Raw genomic sequence first — 25000 nt, forward strand, 5'->3', positions numbered from 1 at the left:
CCTTTAAAACTTCATAAGCGTTGGTTGAATGAAAACTTCTTCGTCGACGACATCTGAGATCACACCGCCTTTTTTGTTTTGGAGATGTCAATACCTGCTTCTCTTTTATTAAGGCCGATTCCATCATTTGACTCTTGTACCGGCAGTTTGCTGCTATAAATTACACGTGACAAATTCCAGTTTATTCTATGGTTATGTTCATTTATATGGTTGAAAATAGCCGAGTTCTGTTGTCCATACCTAACTGACCGTTTGTGTTGATTAATCTCTGGGGAAGTGATTTACCTGTAAATCCGATGTAAGATTGGTCACAGTCCTGGCATGGGATCTCATAAGACCCCAGAGTCTTTGGAGATGTCTTTTGTTGGACGTTAATCAGGGATTTGGCTTAGGTATTTGGGTAGGTAAATGCAAAAGGGTTTGGATTTCCCAAGGGTGTGGGTTACTCTCTTAATCGTCTCCAGGTGAGGAATTTTTATTTTATTGCTGGGTGTGTCTCTGGTCTTGTCTTTTAGGGGTCGGTAGAAAATACGTTTGCTTTTGAATTGCTTTTTCAATTATATGGTCAGGATACTTTAAAGATGAAAGTTGCTTTCCTCTATCACACAAGATTTTCCTGGAAGACAGAATCACCAGTACGAGAAACGACATCTTCGTGCTACGCAGAGTGATATATGGAACTCAGTCTAATCTTCGCCTCCTCACTACGGACCAGATATACAGGTATCTGATTTCATTCTGTTCCGACATTGCTGCCTATAATAGCGTGACTCATTCCATCAGACTTTTACACAAGTTAAATAACCTAATAGATAATGGCGCATGGAATAATCTTGAACAACAAGACAAAGTTTTTAAACTTATCCAACACCCCCCCTTACTGTAAATCAACTTTAGTTTTAAATTTATTTTGGCTTATCCTTTGCCCTTATGCCAGACCGCAAAAACAACCTAGACTTCATAGTGGCTTTTGATAAATTCATATCGACAAAAACTACAGCCGTGAAGAGATATGTTTAAAAGGAGTGTTACTAAATGCTTTAACTGACCTTCATAAGAAATATCTTGTTCCCCGCAGATTCATGACAGCCATCCACTCGCTAAAAAAGTTAGATGTTATAATAATAGATCCGACAAAGACAGCAAAATTGTAATAATGGACAAAGACTTCTACCTCGACAAAATCAACCAGCTCCTTAGCGACACAAGTATTACGAAAACTGACGAAAATCCCCTCCAGAACGTTCCCACAGAATTTTTTCGGAAAGTAAGATTAATTGGCCAAGACAAAAAGAGTATTGAATCTATAGAGAAATTTAAAGTAATTAATCCTAAATTACCCTACTTTTTATGGCCTTCCCAAACTCACAAGACAATCTTCCATTCAGACCCATCGTTTCATGCGCCGGAGCTTTCAATTACAAGATTTCTAAATGGTTAGCTGGCCTCCTTTCTCCTAGGCACTTTTTCTCCCAGTCACATTAAACATTCGGAAGATTTTTGTCACAAATTCAGAGAAGCACATATACCACTTCACAACATAAAACTTTTAAGCCTTGACGTAGACTCCCTATTCACAAAAGTATCAGTACAGGACGTTCTTCAGTTTTAAGGGAAAAATTATCCCCCTATTCAGATCATTTCCCATTGGCGCTTGACAAAATAATAAAGTTAGTTGAATTATGTGCATCTAATAACGTATTTTCATTCGGGGAATCATTCTACAAGCAAAAATTCGGGTGCAGTATGGGTAGTCCTTTAAGTCCTGTTTTAGCCAATCTGTACATGGAATACTTTGAAACTACAGTAATAAATGCAATAAAACCCAAAAACATGCTGTGGATGAGATACGTGGATGACATCCTAACATTTTGGGATAATAAGTGGGGTAATTTTAATGAATTCCTCTCAAAATTAAACGCATTAGTGCCCAGCATCAAATTTAAAGTTGAATGGGAAACAGACAACAAAATTCCTTTTCTTGATGTTTTAATAATCAGACACACGACAGAATACAAATTTACCATATACAGAAAACCAACGTTCTCACTTTCATATATTCACTACTTTAGCTATCACGACATTACTATCAAGATAAGTGTAGCTAGCAACCTATTCTTAAGAGCCTTACGAATTTGTTCCCCAGATTTCCTGGGAAAAGGATATTGAACTAATTCGCAAGCAACATTCATCTTTAAAGTATCCTGACCATATAATTGAGAAAGCAATTCAAAAAGCAAACGTAATTTTCTACCGACCCCTTAAAGACAAGACCAGAGACACACCCAACAATAAAATAAAAATTCCTCACCTGGAGACGATTAAGAGAGTAACCCACACCCTTGGGAAATCCAACCCTTTTGCATTTACCTACCCAAATACCTTAGCCAAATCCCTGATTAACGTCCAACAAAAGACATCTCCCAAAGACTCTGGGGTCTATGAGATCCCATGCCAGGACTGTGACCAATCTTACATCGGATTTACAGGTAAATCACTTCCCCAGAGATTAATGCAACACAAACGGTCAGTTAGGTATGGACAACAGAACTCGGCTATTTTCAACCATATAAATGAACATAACCATAGAATAAACTGGAATTTGTCACGTGTAATTTATAGCAGCAACTGCCGGTACAAGAGTCAAATGATGGAATCAGCCTTAATAAAAGAGAAGCAGGTAATGAACATCTCAAAAGGCGCGTGGATCTCAGATGTCGTTGACGAAGTTTTTCATTCAACCAACGCTTAAGAAGATTAAAGGAAGATTTACAGCGCGGGGGACCCTAAAATTGGCTACTTGTGGACGGATCTCTTGGTATAAATACCACCTTTTCTGTAAACTTTTCTCATTCATATACCTGAAGAGAGAGACAGCAGTCTCTGAAATATAGTACTTTTCTCTCTACATTTTGGTGTTTTTATGGGCTCCTTTTATTAGATGGAATTCTGTTGTTACAGAACATTTTTACAAGTCACATATATATATAGAGAGAGAGAGAGGTGAAAGAGGGGGAATGGCTAATAATATGTTTAAAGTGTTTTATATAATAATAAAGTCACATAGCTCTGCTCGCCTAGAGACAAGGGTGGTACACTGCAAAGTTCACAGGGGAGAGCATGGTATTTGCTGAACAAGCAACTTGTCTCAGAGGTCGTTGCCCCGTTTGCGAGACATGTGCATTCGTTTGTACGCGTATTACAGGCCTACTGGTTCAGGGTACTTGTGGAAGACGCATTCTTTGTGCAAAGGAGAGAACAAGCGGTTGCTCTAAGTGTCGGGAGAAAACGCCCATCGAAAAGATGGGTCCGATTCCATGGTTGATTAGGAATGGGATTCTCTAACTGACTACTACTAGACAATGTGCTTGTTTGGGGTTTGAGAGTGTACCTTAGTCCGGAAGGTAGAATGTTATCTTTTGGTTTTCTTATGGGCAGATTTGGGTATTTGTGCCATTAATACTTGTTTAATCATTTTGTTCTTTGTTATAACCAATTGCTTTGGGAAATAAATGATATTTTTGTATATTTACGCAGTCTTAATAAGCCTCGTGCCATCTTACAGACAGGGCACCGTGTTGGCAACAGGTAAGAGTTTCCCAGTTTGTGTAGTTTAGGGAATAAAGGGGGTGTTAATAGTGGTGGCAGCGGTAAAGGCTTTTTATATATTTTTCAAGCTGTAGGTACGCTCCGAAGGGACTGGTGACCAGTTAGAAATAGGGGGTTGAGCCTACCTCAGACGAAGAATTACTTTATACCCAAATAGATAAACACAGGTCTAAATGTCCCACTGTAGATAGCACAATTTTTAACGGGACAAGCCCGAGGGATAGAGTACAGAGAGACACGGAACTTTCTCCTATCGTCTGTGTGAAAAAGTTGAGTATATAACAAAAGATCGATCGATCAAAAGCAACAGCAGTTGCGTTTGTTTCAACTGCAATAAACCAGGACATCCAAAGAAATTTGTGTAGGGGTTAAATATTGCGGAATGTGTAAAAAGTACTGAGCATTATTGGCAGTCTTGACCATCTCAGATATGGAGAGATGCGAGGCCTGCACCGCAAGGTTCTGGTAATTATAATGTGAGAACTTCCCAGGCGGGTCAAACCAGAGGGCAAAGGGATCGGCAAAATTTTTGAAGCCCGATCAACAAAAAGGGTACAGGTGATTGGTACGTGCCATTGTGGTCTCGTGGGGGACCCCCGCCCCAGAGCCCAAGCCCATAGTCTATGGAAACAGTAGGGGATGTGGATATCCCGGTTTTCATAGACACTGGGGCATCAATAAATCTAATGGACTATAATTTGTATCAATCCATGTTCTCCAATTACCTTTGCAGTCCTCTACGGAGACGGTGTGTGATGATGCAAGCCCATAGATTAAACACCCTGGGTTGTGTACAAATAAGGTTTGCTCTCGGTGACAGAGTGTTAACAACCTTTTTTGGTAATAAAAGGAATTGCCTTAGGTAATAAAATCTTGTTGGGTCATCCTGCTTGTAGAAGACACAAGATTTCGATCCATGCGGGTGCTAATGGGATACAATCGGAAAATGAATTACCTCATACCATATGAGACGTGAATAGAATGGAGGACATGGAGGTTATTGAAAGAGGAGAGGTGCTCGGTGGTATTAATTGCGGTGATACGAGTGTTATGGGGAAAGCGGTAATGTTAAAACACCGTTGGTGATCTGGGGAGATGATTACGGGAGTTCTATCAGAGTTCATAGTGGTAACAATGATACTAACAATACTGGTGATGATACTAATATGGATGTTGTTTCTGATACTAACAATGCTGGGGATAATACTGAGGGTGGTAATTTGTATGGGGCGGTGGCAAGGGGAGATACTAACCACAAATATAGAGGTGTTTTATTTGAAGATATTATGTTACTACCAGGTTCAAAGGTTATGGTAAAAGGTTAAATTGAAGGAAATGACCCACAGATGTGTGTGTTACTGAAAACAGTGAAAAGCTCCAGGGGAGTTTGTTAGCACGGCATCGGTGAACAGTGTATCCAAGAATGGGGTTACGTGGGTGAGCTATTGAACTGTAATGATACAGTTTAGGAGATACCAGAAAAATACATATATAGTAGACTTCCATGATTGGAACTGCGATAGTGGTTCTGTGGCTATCGTAGAGGGGAAACCTGAGTTTTCGGAGGCAGAAATACAATCAAGGAAGCAAACAACATTTTAGTGAACATTTGGCTAATGTGGATTATAGCGAACCCACGTTGCAATCCCCGATAAGCGGGCTCTTGGCGGAATTTGGGGATACGGTAGCCTTGCAAGGTGATAATTTTGGGGTTTGATATAATGTCTTAGAGCATAAGGTAAATTTGGAGAGCAACACAAAACCTATTTATATTCCTGCATATCGCATACCTTTCAAAATCAGAGAACAAGTAGAGAAGAAGTTAATAGATGGGAAGAAGAAGGAATCATTAGACCCAGTGTGTCTCCTTATAACTTTCCCTTGTTAGCGGTACCTAAGAAAGACGGTTCGGTCCGTGTATGCGTCGATTTTAGACGTTTTAAATGAGAAAACGATCCCTGACCGCTACCAGTTGCGTGCATACCAGATCTTTTTGTCGAAATTGGGGACATAATATTTATAGCTCAATTGATTTGGCGCAAGGTTTCTTACAGGTCCCTCTCAGCGAGAGTAGCAAGGAATATACCGCCTTTTCATTGCCCAAGGGACACTATGAATTTACGCGAATGCCTTTCGGTTTATCGGTCAGTCCGATGACTTTTACCAGGTTGGTGAACACAGTTTTGCACGGGTTATTGGGCAAAAATGTTTTTGTGTATATGGATGACATCCTGATCGCAACGGACACGATCGCGCAACACCTGGAAGTGCTTACAGAAGTACTTAGGAGGCTTAGATTAGCGGGGTTGAAAAATTCAAGCTAGCCAAGTGTTCGTTCTTGAAAAAGCAGATCACATATCTAGGGTCACGTCATATCTAAGGAAGGGGTTTAGAGTAAATGACGATAAAGTCAAAGCAATAGCGAATTTTCGCATCCCAGATCAAAGAAAGAGATTAAGTCATTCCTGGGTATCGCCGTTTCTTCAGGAGGTTCATAAAAGGGTTTTTCTAACATAGCAGCTCCCCTAACTGATGTGTTGCGGGAAGACGTTCAATTTCAATGGAAGGAATCCCAGGCGGAGAGTTTTCAAAAGCTTAAAGATGCGCTATTGAATCCCCCGGTTTTGAAGTTTCCAGATTTTAAGGAACCTTTTTCATTAGTGACTGATGCAAGCCAGGAAGGCATAGGTGCATGCCTTATGCAAAAGTTTGATGGGAATTTCATCCTATAGCTTTTTTATAGCAGGAAGTTCAGGACAAAAGGCAGTAACGAAGAAAAAAAGTCCATGGCCACCAATAGATAAGGAAGCCTTTGCAATAGTGTCGAGCTTAGTTCATTTTAAAATGTTACTGATGGGGAATAAAGTAGAAGTCCTTACAGACCACAAACCGTTACTTGATCTTTTTAATAAACCCGATTTGTCTCCCAAAACCAAAAGGAGCTCGATGGTTTCTAACTATCAGAGATTTTGATGCAAAGCTCAAATATATAGAGGGCAAATTTAATGTTGTCGCGGACGCTTTGAGCAGGAGTTTTCATGACGTGGAAGGTTTCCAAGTCGCGCAGGTCACTAACGAAGCAATACATGGGATATACCCTCATAGAGCTAAAGCAAGATGAAGACGAGGTCTTAGCAGATGCGAAAGCATTTCTGCGAGGGGAATTAGTCAAGAAACGTTATAGCTTGCCTTTTTCGGGTTTGGAGTTAGAAGGAAATCTGTTGGTTAGGAAAATTAAATATAAGTTGAGAACCCAATGAAAGGTAAAGGAGATACGACACAGATCGTAATTCCGAAAGTCCTAATTCCAGTTGGTTTTAGATATAGTTCATTGCAGGTTCGGTAGTCCCTCAGCTTGGGAATAGAAAAAACTTATGATGAGGTTCGGGCTAAATACATTTGGAAAAATATGGGTAAAGATGTGGAAAATTTCGTAAGGAATTGTGCGGTGTGCAACGCATGTAAGCCTGCTAGGACAACGTCATGCAAATTAGGATCGTATCCTATACCGAGTAAACCTTTGTTTTTCAGAGAATACATATGGACGTCTTAGGGAATTTTTGTGAGTCTAGATACGCGAACAAGTACTTGCTAGTGATAATAGATGAACTTACAAGGATAGTAGAAATTTTCCCACTTAAGCATAAAAACGGGCGGGCGAAGGAAGTAGCGCCATAGCATTTTTCAATGGTATCGTTTGCAGATACAGTTCACCCAAGTTCTATTAACCGACAATGGGATGGAATTTGTGAACAAAACCTTGGAGTGTTTAGCTGAATTTATGGGAATACAGAAAGTAACAATTATTCCATACAGACCCGAGGCTAATGGGTTGTGCGAACGAGCGAACAGGAAAGTGCTCGAAGCGCTCAGAAAAACGGTAGGTGGTAATGATAGAAATTGGGACAGATATATTAACGTTTGTTAGACATAGCATTAACACCATGGTTAGCGATTCAATTAAAAATGTCCCCTTTTGAAGCTTGTTTGGTTATCCAGCGCGAGGCACATTTGATTTGTTAACTACGCCTCACCAGGGGGAGGATACAGTTGAAGCGCTGATATCCACAGCGAGAGAGAGACACGCATGTCTTAGCCGTAATCTCGAGTCCACAACCAGATATGGTTCAAAAGAGTATTAGTAAATCATCTGATCCCAAGATCAATGTCGGTGATAAGGTATTTTTAAAACTTAACGTGAGAAATGAGTTAAATTACAAACTAGGCCCGAAGTTTGAAGGTCCTTTTAAAGTCATTGAAGAAAAAGAAAATTGGAAATAGGTTTTAGTATGTTTAAATGACGAACAGGTCAGTCGAAGCTAACACATACGTCGAAATTGAAAAGAATTGGTTGTGGCAATTAATATATGATAGCTCAATTGCATTCATTTTTCCTTTTTTTTCTTGTTATCTTGATTTTTTGGAAGTTTAATTTTTGATGACAAGAATAGGCTTTGCAATTTTTTTTTTTCCTTCTCCTTTGTTTCCTTCGAATGTTTTTCTCTCTTAATTGTATGTAAGTCTGCGGCGTTTTGGCGTAAGATTTCGGGGTTAATATTTTTCGGCAAATGTTTGCTTTAGCTGAGAAACGAGATGGTTTTTTTTAGCGTGGGGTCAGTAATTAAATAAGAAGGAATTATTTATGTCACCTGAGTGGTGTTATTATTAAGATGAGGTTTATGTATAATGAGATGGTTCGGGGGGTGTGTTACGAAGATCAGTATAACATTTTTTTTTTGAGAATCATGAGTTTCTAGCGTCGCGAGTCTGATTATGCTGCAATGCTCAGCACCTGACGTGTTCATAGGTGGGTTTCTTTTTTGCTGAAGTTGCTGTAAGGAATTGATGACTCGGGGATTTGCACGGTTTTCGGAGATGCCGATTATGACATTTCACGAGAACGTGTCATATAAGGGATTTTTTTTTCTTGTCGATAGGGTTGCTGCGCTAGCAGATTCCTGTAACGGTACACATTCCTTTTTGGGAAAGATGTTGAATTATATATGTTTTTTTTTCTTTCTTTCTTACGTCGTCTTCCGAGATGATTAAACACTGATGGTTTTCTTTTTCTTTTCTCTTATGTGCGCTGTGTAATGGGAGGGGAAAGTTCACTTACTATTCTTGTATTTATCTTATTTTTATTTATTTTTTTTTTTTTCTCTCTCTTCTTTTTTCTTTTCTACGAGAGATGTTGCATGAGGGTTAAGCTCTAAATAGCATTTATCTATTAGATAGAAGATATAATTTGTCAGGGTATGTGGGTTGGATAGAAGGGGTGTTCGGCATTATATTTTATGGAGGCTAGTTATATAAACCATAATGGGGTTTTTACTGTTAAACTTTATGAGTTCTCTTTTGATAGTGTGTTTGTCAGATATGGGATTATTTGTGAGAATTCAGTAGCTAAAGATTATTTGGTTTAGCGAGGAATTTTTCTTTTTCTAATATTTGATTAGTAGATTGATATATTAATTAGTGACGAATTTGGGTGGGTAAAAGAAGGCTTTAGTTATTTTATGACCATGTAGACCTTTTAAATACGGACACACAATGACTTTGGAGAATTCCCAACTCTACGTGAGGATGCCAAAGGGAGACGTACTTCGTTTTACAGTACCAGAGAATTGAGTCAAGTCTTACACACGCAAGGGCATTTTTGGTGGGACTGCCTTGGCAAAGGATGAGATTGTTCTTCGATATTAAATTTCTGGGATAAACCAGGAGTTTACCTAGTCTTCGATGATGGTGGGTGCGAGTAGCACCTTGCATAGAATAACGGGGGTGGTGACCACGTTTACTTCAGTAGAAAACGTCGCATCTACAGTTTCGCGACGGGAGGGTGTTGGATACACTCACGAGGGTTACAGACGCTGAATAATGGCGCGTGCTGAGTTGTTTCGAGTTGGGTTACGTACTCGACCTGCGTCTACAACAATTCGCTCATTCTACAGGGATCCCACGCTGTTTGACAGTTCCTGCAGGATTCTTACAGACTTCTTCATGGTACTTAGTCGGCGTGTCTACAACTCGTCGATAAAGGTGTTTCACCGACACCTTCACGGAAGCCATAAGGCGGTTCGTCGAATCCCGCCTACAATGGAGTCCATTACTGTCCCGCCAATCGAAGATAGTGGTGAAGATGAACCTTTTTTTTTCGATGACCGCTATACTATACCAATAGTAATGATCATGTTAGCCGCTTATACTGATCGCCATTTGTGTACTTGGAGTACCTTAAAACATTTTATGCATTCGACGAAGCACAAGTGCTCCGGCAACGGAGGTGGCTCGTAAGTCATGTGGTACAGTGATACATTTGGGCATTAGTTGCCGATATGGTGTGAGACGGGAGTGCATTATTTTCTTTTTTGAGCCAGCCTCTGGTTTTATATATATTGTAAGACGCTTGTGTGCCTAGAGCTAGGCGGGTGCTAGCATAGGGGGTAGCCGAGCTCCTATAGAGAGGGTGAAACGAGGGGGATAGGGCTGAATAATATGTTTAAGTGTTTTGTATAATAATAAAGTCACATAGCTCTGCTCGCCTAGAGACAAGGGGTGGTACACTGCAAAGTTCACAGGGGAGAGCATGGTATTTGCTGAACAAGCAACTGTCTCAGGGGAGGTCGTTCCCCGTTTGCGAGACATGTGCCATTCGTTTGTACGCGTATTACAGGCCTACTGGTTCAGGGTACTTGTGGAAGACGCATTCTTTGTGCAAAGGAGAGAACAAGCGGTTGCTCTAAGTGTCGGGAGAAAACACCCATCGAAAAGATGGGTCCGATTCCATGGTTGAAAAGGAATGGGATTCTCTAACTGACTAATACTAGACAATGTGACTTGTTTGGGGTTTGAGAGTGTAACCTTAGTCCGGAAGGTAGAATGTTATCTTATTGGTTTTCTTTATGGGCAGATTTGGGTATTTGTGCCATTATGACTTGTTAATCATTTTGTTCTTTGTTATAACCAATTGCTTTGGGAAATAAATGATATTTTTGTATATTTACGCAGTCTTAATAAGCCTCGTGACATCTTACAGACAGGGCACCGTTGGCAACAGGTAAGCGTTCCAGTTTGTGTAGTTTAGGGAATAAAGGGGGTGTATATATTATATATAATATATATATATGTATATATATATATATATATATATATACATATATATATATATATATATATATATATATATATATAATATATATATATATATTATATATATATATATATATATACGTCACCCAATGTGCATCAAGATAGGAAAGTCCATTATAATGAATAAAGGAGGCCTTTCAAGTGTACGTATTGTGTCAATGTAAATCAAACTTTCGTTCAAAATTCATCGTTGGAGGAATTACAGTAATATGTCGAGTAGTAGGGTCGATTCAATACGTATATCTAAATTCCTTCATCCCATCTTAAAATCATATGAATTATGTACCTTTTGTCTAACTGAATAGTAATTTGGAAGCATGGAAATAATAAGTATATACAAAAGAAAATTATGGGATTTTTTAAAAATATGTGGACTAAGTATTGTTAAGTATAAATGATAGATTAGCTATGATGAATATACAAGATGAAAAAGGCGGCTATTGTGGATGCATAGAAAGTAAAATATGCGTGTGGTATATTTCCGTGCCTTAGTTAAAAATTGGTCGACTTGGCTCTTTGGCTTACTAAATAAATGTTGTAATCTGAAAACAAGAAATAGGTTAAGGATTTTAAAGTTAGGTTTTGATGCAGACTCAAAAAAGGATGAATAGTTAATAGGTTATTTTGATGCGGACTCATCAAAAGGATGAGTAGGTAATAGGTTAAGGAGTTTAGATTTTTATGCAGTCTTTAAAAAATTATGAAAATACGACCATGGTCCTAATTTTTGAATTTATAGCAGGGATATAGATGAGAACTTACTCGGATTTGGAAGCATTGACCCGCAGTTACTTGAATGGATGAAATATAGAATTGTCGATACTTTCAATGTAAGTAAAATGGGATCTAAAACTTCCGTTCAAAAAAATATTCACGAATCAATGTGTTTGTAATCCAGAAACATGTCTAGATAATAACAAAACTGCAACGTAATGCTTTAATCACTAATTTTATACCTGTATATGCACCGTTACACATTGTAAGAATTGTAAACGTATATTTTTTCTTAATAAAAGAATAAAAAATACGTGAATGGCAGCTCTACCATCGCATCTTAAAAGTACCAAAACGTGCCAATAGGTGGCACGAGCTACCGGACCCTGCAAACAACTGGCCTCTTAGGGACTACTTCTCTCCTTGGCCGGTAGAGGCTCTGCCGTCGCTTTTGGATGACATGCCACTTGTCAGTCACCTGACTTTTCTGCCGGTTAGTTGTTAAGTGACCATTCCACAATCTTTCGTTCTGGTGAGTGTTTTTTTTTTTTTTTTTTTTTTTATCGTCGTAGTCTTCTCTGTCAAGACGATAAAATTTGCGTATTAGTTTATGCGCTGGCGTATTTTTCATTCAAACGCCTTCTTGTAATGAGCAGACTTTCAGTCCGTTCTAACATTATACGAAAGGTGGAACAGATATCTTTGTTCAAACCAAATTTTATGATAGGTGGCTATTTTTTTTTTTATAAAATAATTCAAAAACAAAAATATTTTCACAAAGGATTGTATTACTAGTGGTTTTGAGTAGTCAGTATAAAGCAAGATATGGAAATTGCAATTTTAGATTGTGCTCGTGTAAAAAAATGGCTGTGTATGTGTTGATGTATACTGTAAATACTGTAACTGTAAAAAAATGCAAGTTTAATCCTTTTAATAAGAAGTAACGAATCTTTAAAACCTGCCCGGAATCACACGCAAATGTTACTCGATACAATAATATATTAAATTCGTTAGCATATATTTCTTCCTTCACCTAAAGGAAGTAGGAGGAATTTATGGATAAGCAAGCAAAAAAAAAAAATGAATAAATAAATAAATAAATGAATAAATAAATAAAAGAAAAGCGTCAACTTTGGAAAACAAACTAATTCACTGGATGGGAAATTCCTATAAATAAAGGTGTATGCAGAGAAATTTGAATGAGGCTGCGTTAGTAATAGTGCCAAGTACTCCAATGTCGAAAATAGACTTCGGAGGGAATGGAAGGCAGTCGATGCTCAAATCATACTTCGCTGGCGATTCTTGTCGATGTCAGTCACAAAACGCGTAGTATTTGGTGTCCCGGGTATTGTCACACACTGAAATCCCTTAAGACAATTTCCAGAATAAAAGTCCTCCGTGCCCGCTCTCCCTCTTAATGTCTAGTGGCCCTGCCCCAGTAATAACATATTCTATAATTTCTTAATTTTGATGCAGCCTCATTAAACTATTTTCATTAGAGAAAATTTACAATATTTATGGTTTGCACAGTATTACGAGCAGAATTTTATCAAAGTTGACTTAAGTTCTCCAATTAACAAATGTAATTTTATTCTACCGTTCTGGTTAACACACACACACACACACACACACATATATATATATGCTTAAAAAATCACAGTAGATGCACGTGACTTCATAAATAAGCGAATACCACGGGAAATGATAGACAGGAATCCAAGCGCTTTCGTCTTTATTCAGACATCGTCAAGGAGCAACTAAAGTACAATCGGAGAGGAAGCCTCAGGTACAAACAAATTCAGGAATACCAGATGGTTAATTATCAAAAGGGTAAAAAATTAAAAGGGATAATCCAGGATTATCGGATATCACACGGTCACAAACTTAAACAGATTCTGACCCTAACCGAAATTACAAAGTATCTTTACAGTCCAAAACATGTAAAAACTGAATATATTAATTTTGTTGCTTATATTTATCTACAACTTTTTTCATTATGAAAGCATCAAGTTTAAATAAACCAAGACTTAAATTTAGAACATTTCTATTATTTGACTTGATAAAACAAGATTCAATGATATTCCTTTTAACTGTGTCATTACATGGGACTAAGGCTCTTGCTTGACTCCAGTTAATAGGATGGTCTAAATCTCTCATATGTACAAATAATGCATTCGATATTTGCCCAGTTCTCACAGAATATTGATGTTGCTTAAGACGCTGTAAGAGATTTGCCAGTCTTGTCCGTAATAGATTTTATCACACTTTTTGCAAGGAATTTTCATATATGCAGCGTGGAAGATCTTTAGGAGAATTTTTGATTACTAAACTCTTGACATTAATATTTACTGAAAACAACATTTATGTTAAAAGCTTTAAAAATTCTAGGATATCTAAAAACCTTTCATCATAAGGTAATTTTAGAATATTATGCTTACTAAATTCAAGTTTGTCATTAGTTGAATAAAATGTTTTTCTAGCTCTTTTCCATGCCACATCTACAAAAGTCCTTGGGTATTTAAGTTTCAATGCAATATCATAAATAGTTTTAATTTCAGCGTCAATAAACTGCGGGCTACAGACACGTAAAGCCCTTAGGAACATCCCAGAAAAAAACAGAGAATTTAACATTTTGATGGTGATTGGAGTAGTAAAGAACAAAAGAGGCAATATTAGTTGATTTTCGAAAGACTTAAAAGGTGAAATTTCTATCATTTCTATGGACAGTTACATCAAGAAATTCAAATTACAATTTCTTTTTCTTCCCTCCTACAGGTAAATTTTATAGAAGGGCACTAAATATTGAGATTATTAAGGAATTCCTGGAGGTTTTTCGTGAACTGGCCAAATACAGAATATATCATCCACGTATCTAAAACCAAATAACTTTTTGGGGCAAAATTCTTGGTAAGAGTTTTGATCTCAAAAAAATTCCAATGTAAATATTTGCCTAAGGGGGACCGGAGATAAGGGATTACCCATGGCCATGCCAAACTTTTGTACAAAAAATTCCCCATTAAAACAAAATTTACTATCTTTGATACATAACCTTATGAGACTAATGAGATTTTCCGTAGAAAGTTGAGTCGGAGTTTCAGTTTGTGAGCGATGATAAGAGCATTACAGAAGGATGTCACGAATAGAACAAGGCTCGGAAAAAATTCAAAGAAAAGGCGTAGAAGTTGCGTGTGGTTTCCATTATGCTTAAAAAATCACAGTAGATGCACGTGACTTCATAAATAAGCGAATACCACGAAATGATAGGACATCTCAAAATCCTTTTGTTATTTAGAAAAATGGAATCAAAACCTATGCCCTGATGATATCAATATTTGTAAAGGTATTGTGTATGGTGCTATGAGTAAACCTTCTCCCCCTAATGTACCCGTGAGATTTCTCCCAGGCTTTTAAGAAAATTAAAGAAGACGAAACAGTGAAGGTGACAAAAGCAGATAAATCTAATGCAGTGGTAATTATGAATAAAAGTGACTATATAAGTAAAATAATGACATTGCTAAATGACACTGATACTTATACGAAACTGAGGTCTGACCCTACACAGATAGTTAACTCCCATTTTAATAAACAAATTAAATCCATTTTGAAGGGCTTGGACCATTTAATTAAACAGTTTACACCGCAATCCGCCTCCCTACCTTACATGTATGGTTTAGTCAAGACACCTAAAAATCAATAACCCTATCAGACCAATCATTAGTTCAGTGGGCTCAGTTTCGTATAATTTATCTAAATGCTTGTAAAATTCTTACTCCTTTGGTAGGAAATATTTCTAACAGAATGTTTAAAAACAATGTTGATTTTATAAACAAATTGAATAGTTTATTTGAATTATGTTTATGATTTTAATATGGTTATTTTGATGTTGTCTCTTTATTTATAAAAGTGCCTGTATATGACTTACTTGAATATTTGGAAGAGGAATTAGAGCGTCATGACATTCCTTAAGTGTAGAAAATCTCATTAGTCCTCATAAGGTTATGTATCAAAGATAGTAAATTTTGTTTTAATGGGGAATTTTTTGTACAAAAGTTTGGCATGGCCATGGGTAATCCCTTATCTCCTGTCCTAGCAATATTTACATGGATTTTTTGAGATAAAACTCTTACCAAGAAAAAAATTTTGCCCCAAAAAGTTATTTGGTTTAGATACGTGGATGATATATTCTGTATTTGGCCAGTTCACGAAAACCTCCAGGAATTCCTTAATAATCTCAATAATTTAGTCCCTTCTATAAAATTTACTGTAGAGAAGAAGAAAGAAATTGTAATTTGATTTTCTTGATGTAACTGTCCATAGAAATGATAGAAATTTCACCTTTTCAGTCTTTCGAAAATCAAACTAATATTGCCTCTTTTGTTCATTACTACTCCAATCACCATCAAATGTTAAAGTTCTCTGTTTTTTTTCTGGGATGTTCCTAAGGGCTTTACGTGTCTGTAGCCCGCAGTTTATTGACGCTGAAATTAAAACTATTTATGATATTGCATTGAAACTTAAATACCAAGGACTTTTGTAGATTGGGCATGGAAAAGAGCTAGAAAAACATTTTATTCAACTAAAATGACAAACTTGAATTTAGTAAGCATAACATTCTAAAATTACCTTATGATGAAAGGTTTTTAGATATTCCTAGAATTTTAAAGCTTTTTAACATAATGTTGTTTTCAGTAATATTAATGTCAAGAGTTTAGTAATCAAAAATTCTCCTAAAGATCTCCACGCTGCATATATGAAATTCCTTGCAAAAAGTGTGATAAAATCTATTACGGACAGACTGGCAAATCTCTTTCACAGCGTCTTAAGCAACACCAATATTCTGTGAGAACTGGGGCAAATATCGAATGCATTATTTGTACATATGAGAGATTTAGACCATCCTATTAACTGGAGTCAAGCAAGAGCCTTAGTCCATGTAATGACACAGTTAAAAGGAATATCATTGAATCTTGTTTTATCAAGTCAAATAATAGAAATGTTCTAAATTTAAGTCTTGGTTTCTATTTAAACTTGATGCTTTCATAATGAAAACAGTTGTAGATATAAGCAACAAAAGTAATATAATTCAGTTTTTACATGTTCTGGACTGTAAAGATACTTTGTAATTTCGGTTAGGGTCAGAATCTGTTTAAGTTTGTGACCGTGTGATATCCGATAATCCTGGATTATCCCTTTAATTTTTACCCTTTTGATAATTGACCATCTGGTATTCCTGATCTTGTTTGTACCTGAGGCCTTCCTCTCCGATTGTACTTTAGTTGCTCCTTGACGATGTCTGAATAAAGACGAAAGCGCTTGGATTCCTGTCTATCATTTCCCGTGGTATTCGCTTATATATATATATATATATATATATATATATATATATATATATATATATATATATATATATATATATATATATATTATATATTCAAATGTCCATATTTCATCGTTAATATTTTTTTTGTGGTTAACCTGTCCCATTAAAGAGATATATGCAATACCCTGTTCATTTTCCCGCGTCCTTCTATGTAAAAAATCTATTCAAAATCTACCCTTTCCTCCATGTATTTTAGTTGTAATAAAGATATAAAGTATAAAGAGCCCGGCTTTAGGTATTTAAGAAAATGTTTATTGAATCCCAATGTTATTCAGAACCGTGCCAAATCTCCAAAGGTCTGAATATAATGTATTATAACCGGTAAGTTATCTGCAAGTGGTTACTACAGTATCAATTTACTACGCGTATTTCAAACGTGCAATGAATGCCTCATTTATTGGTGTTGGAATTCAAACAGATCATGCTGTCTCGACAGGAATCTTAGATCTATAATCACGAATGATTAAGAACACTATTGCATTGACAAATTCAAATGGAAAATAAGGAGACAAATAGTGTTTGATAAGATGAAAGGACGTCTTGAGAGATTTCTTTCCATATAAATATATTAATTCTAAATTTTAAAGGCAATTGAAAGGCTATATTACTCATAGTGTATATGTTTCTTGTATTTTATTTTTAGTTGTGCTCCTAAATATAATATGAACATTGTCACATTTTTGTGGTAATGTAAGGAATCTATGTTAACCCTTTCTGTTATACTTCGTTCATTTATAACGTTCATCTTTTGTAAATATAATATAATTGTGTTTTGATATAAAAAATTAAAGGTTAATGTCTTTCGTTTATACGTAGCGTGTCCATTTTCGCCAGTATTTATTCAAAAAAACATTTTATATTAACATTAAAATCAATATCTCGAGCAACAGTATTATTTTTTAATCGTATCATTTTATTGCAAAGCCTGCAGACAGCTGCCATCTTGCGGTCACTTGAGAACTATTTCCAACCGGCTACATGAGCATTGATGGCAGCAGACATTTTTTTTTTTCTGGGTTTTTTTACCTTCCTGCCGGTTAGTTAGACGACCGGAATGCCATTAGCTTTCGCTTTGCATATTCTTATCTTCTCAATTTACCTGTATAGAAAACGATGATTTAGGTATTAGTATTATGATGTGTGTGTGCTCTTGATGTAACGATTGAATTACTGTTTAATATCAGTAATGCATGTGTTTTAATGTCATTGCATAAATTTGCTTGCTGGTGTTATCTAAGGAAACAATGGCGAAAGTCAACGATATATTTTGAAAAAGTTAGATTGTTTAAATAGGCCAGTTAAGTGGTAGGGAAACTACAGTACAGCAACTCTGATATTTGCATGTTAATTGAAGATCCGAATTTATTCTTATGAATATATTTTTATGCTTTATGGTTCCGGGCGTAATTGCTGAACATTAAGTTTCTTTTCAATTAGGAAATAAAAAAAAAGAAAAAAGAATAGATACAATTTTTTAATACCGCAGAACGAACTAAACTTTTGTATACAAGAATTTAGAAGCATGGATTATTATTATTATTATTATATTATTATTATTATTATTATTTTATTATTATTACTTTCAAGTCATATATATATATATATATATATATATATATATATATATATATATATATATAGATATATATACATATAAATGTTTTTGCCAAGAAGGAAAATTGAAAAGCGAGATAGCCAAGAACTTTCGGTCTAGCACGACCCTTTACTAAGGCATAACTAATCATACAGAGGAAAAACATAGTAAAGGTAGGCTTAATATCCAAACTAACATTACAAGATTAGCAATAGGTCGATTTCACTCTACAGAAAGGAGGAAACGCCTGAGGGCGAGATTAGCGATTTTCAGGCAGCCACTCCTTGGAGGAGCAAAAACACGTGGCCAACAGATGATTCATCCAGAAAACATACATTTTGAAAATCAAGGAGGCCTATACAACTTATTACCATAAAATTTACAAAAATGTTCCCAAACAAATGATTGACAAGACGAAAAAAGGATATAAATATATCGTGCAAGAGAGAGAGAGAGAGAGAGAGAGAGAGAGAGAGAGAGAGAGAGAGAGAAGAGAGAGGAGAGAGAATAATAACTATATACATGTGGGACTTATTAATTAGTTCATTTATTTTAAGGTCCTTCATAATATTTTACAAATATACGGGTCCAAATGGTACAATCCTAGACTAAGATTTAGGTTGTTTTTATTAGTGATTTGCATAATTGCTGATTCCAGTAAATTTCTTTAAACATAATCATTAGATCTAGCAATTACAGAGGCATCGCCCCAATTAATACAATGAGATTTTTCACTCTGATGGATAAACAGTGCATTTGAAGTCTGGGCTGTTCTAACTGAATACATATGCTGCTTAATACGTACACATAATTTTTCACTTGACTGACCAACGTAAAAAGATGTAAATGATGTTGTTATTTGTTATGGGACTATTCACAATTAACATATCTTTTATGGTATTGTTATAAGAGAACACTACATTAACTTTAAACGATTTAAATATTGATCTTATGGTTTCAAATCCACGAAAGTAAGGCAAGCTAAGTACATTTTTAGGCATTTCTTTTTCATTACTAGCAACACTATAAAACTTTTTGTGAGCTTTTTGATAACATAAATCAATTATATGAGGTGGGTAGCAGAGATCGTTTCCTATTTTTTTTATGTATTCTATTTCTTTTCAAGACATTTTGGACTCGTGATACGCAAAACATGTAAGAACATAGAAGAAAAATTGAAATTTTAATATTAAGATGGTGGCCAGAATAAAAATGTACATATGTTAAATTATTTGTGGTTTTTCTATAAATACTGAATTTACATTGGCAAAGCATTATCTATGGTATTAATACATCTAGGAAAGGGATTGGCATTGTTTATTTTCAATTTCAAACAGTTGAATTTTAGTTGATGGTCACTAAATTATTCAGTATAGACAATAAAATCATTTACATCGATACCAACAGGTAAGACTACTAAGATGTCATCTACGTATCTGTACCACTTTAAGGTGAAAGGTGTGGATATTCGGGAGGTGTGTCTTTCAAAAAATTCCATATATAAGTTTGAAAAAGGAGAGGTGATAAAGGGTTTCCCATGGCCAATACCAAATGTTTTTTGGTTTAATATTCTCAATTAAAAATAAATCTGCAATCACAAATTCACAACTTAATAAAATTATGTGACTAACGGACATAGGTAATTCATGCAATACAAGTTCATTTCTTAAATACTCTCTCTCTCTCTCTCTCTCTCTCTCTCTCTCTCTCTCTCTCTTGCACGATATATTTATATCCTTTTTTCGTCATTTCAATCATTTTTGGGGGAACATTTTTGTAAATTTCATGGTAATAAGTAGTATATGACTCCTTGTTTTTTCAAAATGTATTGTTTTTCTGGACAATCATCTGTTGACTATGTGTTTTGCTCCTCCAAGGAGTGGCTGCCTAAAAATCGCTAATCTTGCCCTCAGGCGTTTCCTCGTTTCTGTAGAGTGAAATCGACCTTATTGCTAATCTTGTAATGTCAGTTTGGATATTAAGCTACTTTTACTATGTTTTTTCCTCTGTATGATCAGTTATGTCATAGTAAAGGATCGTGCTAGACCGAAAGTTCTTGGCTATCTCGCTTTTCAATTTTCCTTCGTGGCAAAAACCTTTATTAATCTCGCATTACGTTTTATATACTTCGTGATCAAGTTATTCATATACATACACAATACATACATATATATATATATATATATATATATATATATATATATATATATATATATATATATATATATATATATATATATATATATATATATAGTATATATATACACCATTTAGGTGACTCATGTGATTGTGAGATATTTATTAATAATAATGATAATAATAATGATATATTTAACCTGGCTCAAAATTCAGCCAAGTTTACTCATTAAACCTTTCATAGGAATAAACAAAAGTGCTAATGAAATCCTTCTCTCAAACGGTGTGTTTTTATTGTTTTATCAACTGAATGGTAATTTTCATTACAGGGAACTGTCTTTTTAAAAGAGAAACCACTCTAATTTATTCATTGGAACCGATACCCCTGCACAAAGCTATGAATAACAAGTACTGGCACATAAAGCTCTGTTCTGGAGCCTGTGTTTAATTATGTAAGGAAACATTTAATCCTCTCAGTGAATAGTTTGAATCATTTCGTTGTTTAGAGTAATTCGTTTTTGCTCACTCGGGGGAGTATGCTTACTAACTACTTTGTTGTTGGTGTTGTTGTTGTTGTTGTTTCTCGTTGGGGACGGGGTAGGAAAGCCCTATCCAAAACCCTAAAAATGTCTGAAAAAGGTGTTAAAGATACAGGACTTTTTTGGATAGGATATTTAATGATTTATTCGTTAGGATGAAAATGCAAAAACAAAATAAATAAATAAACAATCTGCATGCTAAGCAGTACAAAGCAATCCTTTCTAATAAAATGTAGCGTATTTATTTTAATTTTCGTTGGCGAAACAGCGGGCTATTTGACCGTAGATTTAAACACGCGCCCCGAGTAAGTTGGAGGTCGGATCAAGCCTGTTTACATGCTGAAGAGGTAATGTTTCTACCTGAAGGTAAATATTCCTTTACAGTATTAATTTATAGGTTTCACACTGGATGAATCTGTATCCATTTTTATATATGTTAAAAAAACCTGTATTTACGTTAAAAATATGAATGAAAACAAGTAGAATAGTTAATAATTTCAATGTAAGTAAAAAAGGCTTTAAACCTTCTCCTAAAAAAGTATTCAAGGGTTAATATGTTTGTAATTTAAAAACATACTTTGATGAATAGTAAAAGTTGCAAGTACTATATATATCTTAATTACTAATTTTATCTGTGTAAATGTATCATGGATGTATTATACAGCCATACAAACTGTAAGTATTGTCAATATATTTATTTCTTAATAAACGAAAAATAATATTGCAGACTGTAACTCAGCATCTGTACATTATGACAGGAAGGAAAAAATAATGAAACAGAATAACGTGCTGTTAATAGAAACTATTTGAATTAGCAAAACTTCCTGTTATGAAAAACGCGATTGCAGAAATGATCATAAACGAAATCCAAGAAACACTTCAAGTGGAAGTAAATCTGGCAAAATTTGTACCTGGCATTAACCTGATTGCTTCTCCCTCTCAAAGGTTCATTCTACCTGACAGGAGCACCACAACGTCCTTGTTTACTTCAGGGTAACTAATCAGTTTAATCTAGGATGAGATAGGACTTTGAGTTTCTCATTCAATAACGTACCGTTTGCAAGACTGGGACTGTTTGTATGATACATGGAATTCGTTGCACATCCGCTAGATGATTTTGTCTTTACAGTTTTCCCAGGACTTCATCCACACCAAGTATCATTTCCCGAATAATTCGAAAAGCTGACGGACGACTGCGCGTCCCATCGTTTAATTTCCTCAGAACCATTTTCTCGTGAAAGCACTTGCTCCTCTCTCTGCACATACAGACGGAACGCTTCTCTCTCTCTCTCTCTCTCTCTCTCTCTCTCTCTCTCTCTCTCTCTCTCTCTCAATAAACTTACATTGATCAGGCGAGGTCGTATTCCCTCGCTCTGCAAACTGAACCCAGCGTTGCTTCGAATTCTCAACATATCTGAAACAATTCATTTACGTTTACAGTATGTTATGTTAGGCCACTGTTTGAGAGCGTGTACTTCGTGTTTCCTGTGATATGGTGAAGTATGTATTGTATCATAGATTTCCCTTTCCACTAAGATATGAACATTTCCCCACCCACCTTTATGGGCTGCTCTATCAGAAGGAACCATTGCTGGCTTTGTGCCCGCTTTATCAAAGCCAGCTGCTACAGCATTATCACAGCGCTCCCTACTTTTGAAGAGAGACTATACAGTATAATATTTCTGAATTCCCCTCTAACAATTTCAAGGAGGAATTTCTGTCTATGTAGTTAAATGCTATTCGTTTTATTTTATTTTGATTATAAATCACCAACATTGATTTTTTGAGATGCAAAAAATAAATAAATAAATAAATAAATAGCCAAAGAGTGATCACAGAATAACCTAATAACTTAACACGTGTCTAATAAATGTCTTATAATAATCAGCATATATCTGGTATTTTAGGTGTCTAAAGGTCATGCGAAAATGTTCTGTTGTATTGCGTTCATCTCTGTCGTTTCTACTCTGCGCTCTGGTGGCCGTCCGGTGAACTACAAATGCTAATGCATTAAGATACAATATGCACAGGTATTTGTAGCAGACGGGTGGACCATAGTTAGCGATTAAGCGAGTTAGCGAGTGGACTGGTGGGGTGAATTTTGGTGTGCAATGCAACCTGATTTCAGCAACTTTTCTGGGATGCGGTTGCGTACCCGGTTGCCTCCTGCAACCTGGCTTCACCAGCAACAGTCAGCTAACTGTCAGGTAAACATTCACTTGCTTAGCACCGATGACTTCTGATTTTAGAAGATTTTTAGATTCTTCGGTTTCCAAAATTCTGCTTCAGCCAACCGATGGACTTTTCTGATTTTAGAAGACATTTTTAGATTTCTTCGGTTTTCCAAAATTCATTTCGAGCAAGCGAATCCTGTAGATTTATATATTAAATATACTATGTCCTAACATTCTTTCACTGCTAAGAAAATTACTTTCTAATAATTAGAACTTTTTTTTTGAGTGTGGATTTATTAATGAAAAATTCACCCCCCTGGCAAAATCAGCGTACCTCATATTTCTTCTCTTTTTCCAAAATTAATTTCGAAAATGTGTAATTTTTTTAGTGAATTCATTATTAAAAAATCAAGTTAAAAAAAAAATGAATGCATTACTCATTTTTTTTCCCTTTCTCAAATTAATTCGAAAAATTTAATTTTATAGTGAATTCATTTATTAAACCAACCTCTAGTTAAAGTGTGGCGTCACTCATATTTCTTTCTTTTTCCAAATCAATATCGAACATGTGAATCTCCTCGTGATTTTACCTATGAAAAAAATCTGCTGTTAAACTCAACATCACTCGAAGAATGAATGAATAATTAATAATTATCAGGTGTCGTGACTACCAGGATAATTGACGCCGAATGAAACCATTTGTACAACCAACTTGGGGAAAACACACACACATCACTCTTAAATCACTCGAAGAAACAGAAAGGAAATAAAGATCTTGTTTAAAATCACTCGCCAAGATCTAAAGTTAGACCTGCATACACGGAACACATCTGGCAAAGTATTGTCGTGTCTTCCGCTCAACATATCGGTTTCATTCCAGGCTGATGTGGCATGGCTAGATTCGGGTTGTTTCGTGTATATATTCGACAACGCTGGGACTCACTCGTGGTATGCAGGATACCTGCTGTTGCCTGCACGCATTCTGGAGTAGTCTGGTTTGTGCGCTGTTTTTTCGCCCTACCTGTAGGCTATAGAAAGGATTTTTTTTTTTTAAATAAAATAGTTCTTTATCAGCTGTACGTTCATTATTATTGCAAATGTTTTTACTGGACTCTCGCTCTCTCTCTCTCTCCTCTTCGGACTCTCCTTCTCTTTCTACTCTCCTTCTCTCTCTCTCGTACACAGTGTTAGGTCATTTACCGTTTTACTTCCAATGTCTAAACTCAGCTACGGTGACACTTTGAGATGTCTTGCTGTTATCTATATCCATATAAATCTTATAAGGGGATGAACTGCTGCATTTTGAGAATTCCATGTAAATTTTTTTGAACGAAATATTGCTCTACAATTACTTTAAAAGAAATATACAGGTACGAATCCAGCTCATTTTTATGCGATTTTTATGTCGCCAAGGTTAGAGAGTAGTATCTTAACTACGTTTCTTAATTACTTTCAGTGACGTCTGAATGTGGGGTCAGACTACATACTCAAGTATGTAGTAACTGATTTCATAAATATCTTATATCATAAGTCTGCATACACTCATCTGCGATCATTCGCGAAATCTGGGTGAGAACATTACAATTGAGTATCTAGTTATCTAAGAGATTCATAATTTTGAAAAAATGGAACCAGACATCTTCACTAAATAAATATATAAAATAGAAAACAGAGGTAAGTTGCCTTTTTTTTTTTTTAAGCCAAA

This window comes from Macrobrachium nipponense, chromosome 9, assembly GCF_015104395.2.
Source record: "Macrobrachium nipponense isolate FS-2020 chromosome 9, ASM1510439v2, whole genome shotgun sequence".
Classification (NCBI taxonomy): Eukaryota; Metazoa; Arthropoda; class Malacostraca; order Decapoda; family Palaemonidae; genus Macrobrachium; species Macrobrachium nipponense.